We start from the raw sequence: 5,567 nt of genomic DNA on the forward strand, positions 1-5,567 counted from the left end.
ATCAGTCCAGCTGACGGCCCAGTTTGACACAAACAGCATAGGTCAACACAAGCCTGATAGCTTTATGCATATTGCTTAGTTTATATATTTCAGTGATCAAATAACCTTTAGATTGAAAGTAGCTGATAACAGTAAGAATGATAGACTTTTGACCTATTCAAGTATTACCTTTAGTTAAAGCACCTTTGGCAGTGATTACAACCTCTGATCATTTTACGTATGATACGACAAGCTTTACGCACCTGGATTCAAACACCAAATCCATGTGGGGGAAAAAGAAAAGGTCTGAAAACTTTCTGAATCCACTGTGTATAAATTAATTAAATGATAGTATACTGTATAATAGATTGTGCATAAAATAATCGATCATACTGTCAGATGCAAAAAGGCCTGTGGACCACGTAAAACAAAATCAATAAGTAAGCTTCTTGTTACTGTAACCAAGGCATTTGGTAAGGATAGTCTTCTTCACGTTTCATTAAGAAATATTTTACTTCTTAGAACAATTTTCTTTAAAAAAAATGCAAATGCTCTTGTACTGCCACTCAGACAAATGTGATCTTTATTGAGGTAGAATTTCTGCACTGTTACCCTGTCAGTTCTGTAACGCTTGGTAATAAAACAGATCACAGAACAGCCGCCAGTTTGGAACACTCTAATGAAGTGCAAAGCACCTGCCTGAAGGGAATCTCACTTCTAGAGTTTGTTTCCAGGGAAACAATAGATTGCAGAATGCTGGTATCATTATTTGTTGGTTGAATAGAGTCTACTGAGCAACTCAGCAGAGTAAAGTGAAATGAGAGACAGAAATATGCTTAAAGGTGATGTGAATAACGCTTTTTCCATAGAATTTTTTCATGATCTTAGGCATGACGCAAAGTGCAGACAGCACCAAAACAAAACAAAAAATTAAACAAATGTTTGTTTACAGAAGGTTTTTGAAATTTAAAGTTAAAACTACCCATTTTACAATACTCTCTTCTATTCCAGTTTAAATGGATTGTGCCGAAAAAGTTAAAATGCTGTATCTCTGTCAAAACATTGCTTGTTTGTTTGAGAATCCTGAGCAGCTCAACCAATGCCGTGAGTTTGGGCGGGACTTTTTGTTTGAACAACCAATGGCAGATGGGAAGAGTGTGAACCTGTCATTATGTTGCTGCGGAAATTACACACTTAACCTTAATCACTCATGTGGACTGAAGTTTTTGACTCCAGTCATAAAAACCAGTCTCAACCCTTATCTGATCTGAAAAATCAGAAAGATCTGGAGACGGAGGAAGAAAATGGTGTAAAGTTCATAACCTCATTCAAGATCTCTGAGTGAAGTTGCAGAAATGTGACAATTTATGTGTTGACGTAAGTGCTGTCTCTTTAATATTCAAGTATGAAGAAGTTGCATGATGTAATAATGCCCAAACCTGGAGTAACCGTTTACTTTAATGACTTGGTTTCCAGTCAATGGGGCGGCAACAGTGGAGATGAGAGCGGATCTGTGTTTAGAGAGCTGGAGGTCTGTATATGACAACCTTGTGACTACAAGATCCTTCTCAACTTTTGTTTGTATATGTGTCCATGTGCTGGAGGGGAGTGTATGTGTCCCTCTGATCCAAACACTCCAAATCAATGCATTGTTATGTGTGTTTTAAAGAGCTGCAAGAATAACAACACTTTAAACCTTAAACTTAGCTGTTTAGAGGTGTTTTAGGCACTGGGAGACCACCTGGCTGACCAGTGAAACTACTGTAGCTTAACACAAGGAGACTAACGGCTTACTAACAAAACAACTTGTTTAAGCTGTTTTGCTATCTCTATTTGCAAGCTTTAGTTTTTGTGTTTCACTTCTGAAAGTTCAACATCCAAACATAAAACAGATATTTAAAGTGGTATGTTTATTTTATTTAGTTTTTATTTATTTGTGTGCGTGCGTGTGTGTGCTTAATTGCAAGCAAATTTGACATTTGAAAGTTCTTTTTTTTATGTGGGCAAATGTCCCAACATAGCAACATGCTAGGACATATATGAGCTACACTAAATAAAGGTGCATGTCTTGACTTTTTAATGAGGCATAATTGTATTTACACAAGAATCACGGTTGAGGGAAGCAATCTATCACGTACCCGATTGTTACATTTTTGACGGCCGCACCTGTGAGCTTCAGGGCAAAGCAAACCCACCGCTGCTCTGCGGCAACACCCGTATTCTTTTATTTTATCTGCTACAAATAACAAGCTAAACTGGATTCCACTAAGACTGATTGATTTCTGTTTTCCAGCAGTATTTTTAAGTTTTTAAAATGCAAATCTTGAGAAACAAAATGTTATTGCGCTCCGTCACAGATAATTATGACACACTCTATAACATCAACATTCATCATGCAATTGCAATTTACAATATCTACAATGTATCTGTCAGCAAATAACTTAAATACATAGAAAAGTAAAGTGTTGTATACTTCAAAAAAATAAATAAAGTATGCTATTGTTACAATTCGCTGAGGCACAGGCACGAGGAGACGTGTAGATTTCACAGAACGAGAGTCTTTTAATGACCAAAAGGGAGACACAGAGCACAAGGATGATGTTCACAACAAGTAGACCAGACAAAAACAAACTGAACAGACTGGGGCTTATAAACACAGGGCAATCAGGGGAACACAGGTGCATGGAATCAAAAAGTAATCAAACTAAACTAAACAAGAACAGGAAAAAGACCATAAAAGGAAACACAGGAAGAACTACGGAGGCAAAATGGGTCCAAAAGTCTGTCAGCTATATACTTAAAAATTAATTATTAAGGTTCATTAAAGGTATTATTAAAAGTAATCTAACTATGTAACATGCATTACTTGCGGTTATGAATAATACGGAGCCCCTAAGGCAGTGATCCTCAAATCTGGCTCGCGAGATCCACTTTCCTGCAGAGTTTAGCTCTGCCCTAATCAAACACACCTGAGTTTGCTAATCAATGTCTTCAGGATCATTAGAAAATCACAGGTAGGTTTGTTTGATTATAGGGTTGGAGCTAAACCCTGCAGGAAAGTGGATCTCGCGAGCCAGATTTGAGGATCACTGCCCTAAGGGGACATGGTGTGAGATGAGAGGAAAAACACGTACCTTCTCTTGCAAAACTACAGTGTTCCCCTGAGAAACTTTGCGTTCATTTGTAAAACGTGCGTTCTCTCGAAAACTACTGTATTGTCCTGAGAAACTTTGTGTTTGTTCGCAAAACATTTGCGTTCTCTTGCAAAATTACTGTGTTCCTCTGAGAAACTTTGCGTTCGCTAGCAAAAGCAAAGTTTTTTCATTAACACCACTAATTATTTCCATTGCAGAAGTTTTGTTTGAGAAAGTTTATATTTGTTCGCAAAACACGTGCATTCTTTTGCAAAACTACTGTTTCCCCAAGAAACTTCTTGCATTCTCACGTAAACATTTGCGTTGTCTTGCAAAAGTATTGCGCTCCCCGAGAAACTTTGTTGTTTGTTAGCAAAACATGCACTCTCTCTCAATAATATTGAGTTCCGTTCAGAAACGTAGCGTTTATGTGCAAAGTGTTCTCGCGCAAAACTATTGCATTTCCCTGAGAAATTTTGTGTTTGCGTGCAGTTTTTCCTCACACGTACATTATTTCCATCAAAAAAGTTTTGCAAGAGAACGCAAAATATCATTTTCCTTCTTGTAGGTATTATAACCTGCTTTTATTTGCAATGCTTAAGATTACAGCACTCAGTGAAAGGGCATGAATACCGACACCCACAATGTTGTGATGGGAACAGTAAATCCCTCAGCGGTGCCTCACCCGAGAATCAAACAGGCAAGATGCCAGTTCCCAACGGCGGGCACATGGGAACACATTTGAAGCCTGAATTGTTGACAGCCAACCACACCTTCATTTGTGAAGGACATGGTCCTGCGAGAGCCATTAGCCTCCAGGAGGAGAAAGACAATGGCTGTGACAGCGCACTGCTGGGATCCAAGAATTCAATAGTATTCTAATATGAGTTGAATGTGATTGTACAGTGTAGTATGACAGATAGGCATGAAAAGGTAAACGAAGCCGAGCTATGCTGTCTCCAGTCATCAGACTGTCAGCGGAACTGAAGAGAAGCGCATAACTGCTATTAAATCACTTTCTGTCATGCTGTATGTGTGTGTGTGTGGAGACAGCAAGATAGAGTCTCTATTTCCAGGTGTCACAGACATGAAGCTAATGGAGTGACATGTGCATGTGCATGTGAATGAGCATATAGGGTGACTAGAGGCAGTCGTGGCCTAATGGTTAGAGAGTCGGACTTGTAACCCAAAGGTTGTGGGTTTGAGTCTCGGTACCGGCAGGGATTGTAGGTGGAGGGAGTGAATGACCAGCACTCTCTTCCACCCTCAATACCACGACTGAGGTGAGACCCTTGAGCAAGGCACCTGAACGACCAACTGCTCCCTGGGTGCTGCAGCAATATGGCTGCAGCCACTGCTCTGGGTGTGTGTGTTCACTACTCACTGCTGTGTGTGTGCACTACTCACTGCTGTGTGTGTGCACTACTCACTGCTGTGTGTGTGCACTTGGATGGGGTTAAATGCGGAACACAAATTACGAGTATGAGACACCATACTTGGCTACACATCACGTCACTCACTTTTTTTTTTTTAGCCGTTCTGATATAATCAGGACAGTCCTGAGTTGCCTGCCGTTCCTGATAATTAGTCTTAGCTTTAATTTGATTGTTGTGAATAAATGTATTAAACTGATGTCACTGTGATTCATGCTTTTTCTCTCATGAGAAACCAGCAGCAGCGTGATGTGGAGCCTTAAATAACAAGAGTGGGTGGGTTATGTAGTATTTTGACCCATTAATAGAATGGTAAGACACATAAACAACTACATCTGTTTCTTTTTCCTCACAATGCTGAGAGGTAAGTTGACAACATCAAGTTTGCACATGAATAATGTGATTCAAATGATTTTTTTTTCCTGTGGACACTATTTTATTTGCTGCCATTTGACAAAGTAATCAAATATCAAAACAATTGCTTTTTTTTTTTGCAAAACCATTAGCACTCTTTTCTTAGCATTTCTTAGCATTACAGGGTTGTTTTAATGTGTTTCTGTATTTTTCATGTTTATGATATTCTGGAATGACTGAAAATCAGCGCAGAATTAATCAATCTTGTGGATGGACTGCAGCAAGTCCTTTTGCAGTTGTATCCATCAAAGTGCTATGCAGACATAATGGGATTAAATTGTAAGTAAATTTGTAAACTGTCACATCTTGGACAAAGTTGTAAGTACATACTTTATACGTGCACATATTTATTGGACTCTGTAAGCTTTAAGATTGTAAGGCCCATTTTTATTAAAGCACACAGGTTCTGAGCAGGGATTCATCAAGGACATGACTGATGGAATTATAGCTGTGGGTGGCCAAAGTGAGCACCATCAATCTGCAGTGGTGTGGTCTTGGTAATAGAAGAAGAAATCTTGGTGATCTGGGGTTGTGTCATGTTGTGGGGTTGTGTACTGTGTTAGACTATCTGGGACTTGTCACAGCACTTAAAGGCAAAATTGCTTGA

General features: G+C 39.1%; 1 long non-coding RNA gene across 1 annotated transcript; it reads left to right on the top strand.

Moving 5' to 3' along the window:
* Positions 1-1,188: 1,188 nt before the first annotated feature.
* LOC107700614 (uncharacterized) lies at positions 1,189-5,223 on the top strand. The gene is made up of 3 exons (XR_001635561.1): positions 1,189-1,356; positions 1,456-1,510; positions 5,148-5,223. It is a non-coding gene; the product is annotated as an uncharacterized LOC107700614 (long non-coding RNA).
* The last annotated feature ends 344 nt before the right edge of the window (positions 5,224-5,567 follow it).

Source organism: Sinocyclocheilus anshuiensis, unplaced genomic scaffold (assembly GCF_001515605.1).
Source record: "Sinocyclocheilus anshuiensis isolate Anshui unplaced genomic scaffold, SAMN03320099.WGS_v1.1 scaffold477, whole genome shotgun sequence".
NCBI classification, from domain to species: domain Eukaryota; kingdom Metazoa; phylum Chordata; class Actinopteri; order Cypriniformes; family Cyprinidae; genus Sinocyclocheilus; species Sinocyclocheilus anshuiensis.